A 398-nucleotide genomic window follows, 5' to 3' on the forward strand; every position below is an offset into this window, starting at 1 on the left:
ATCCGTATATCGCAAATCAACGTGGACAGGTCAGGACACACATTTTTGCAGCTTTGTTCCCCCAGCTTCAAACAGAATCTTGTGCAGAGTGTATATGATGAAACAATCAGAATCCATTCAGCAAACACTGGCGTAGGTAGTGGAAGTTCTGAAACGTTTGTATGAAGAGAAAAATAGCCACCGAGAAAGGTTTCTAACGAGACACCTCACACCGAAACATCCCAAAGAAGCAACACAAGAGGCGAAACCCAGATAAGTTTGCCTGTCTCTCGTTCAAAGACGGTGTGGCAGTGAGACTACAAACGGCCCTCACTAGAAAACTTTGTGTCGCGTGCTTAGATGCGGTCTTGATCTGCTATTGGACAAGATCTAGAAGACATTCCCCTGTCAGACCAGCA

Source organism: Opisthorchis viverrini (assembly GCF_000715545.1).
Source record: "Opisthorchis viverrini unplaced genomic scaffold opera_v5_358, whole genome shotgun sequence".
NCBI classification, from domain to species: domain Eukaryota; kingdom Metazoa; phylum Platyhelminthes; class Trematoda; order Opisthorchiida; family Opisthorchiidae; genus Opisthorchis; species Opisthorchis viverrini.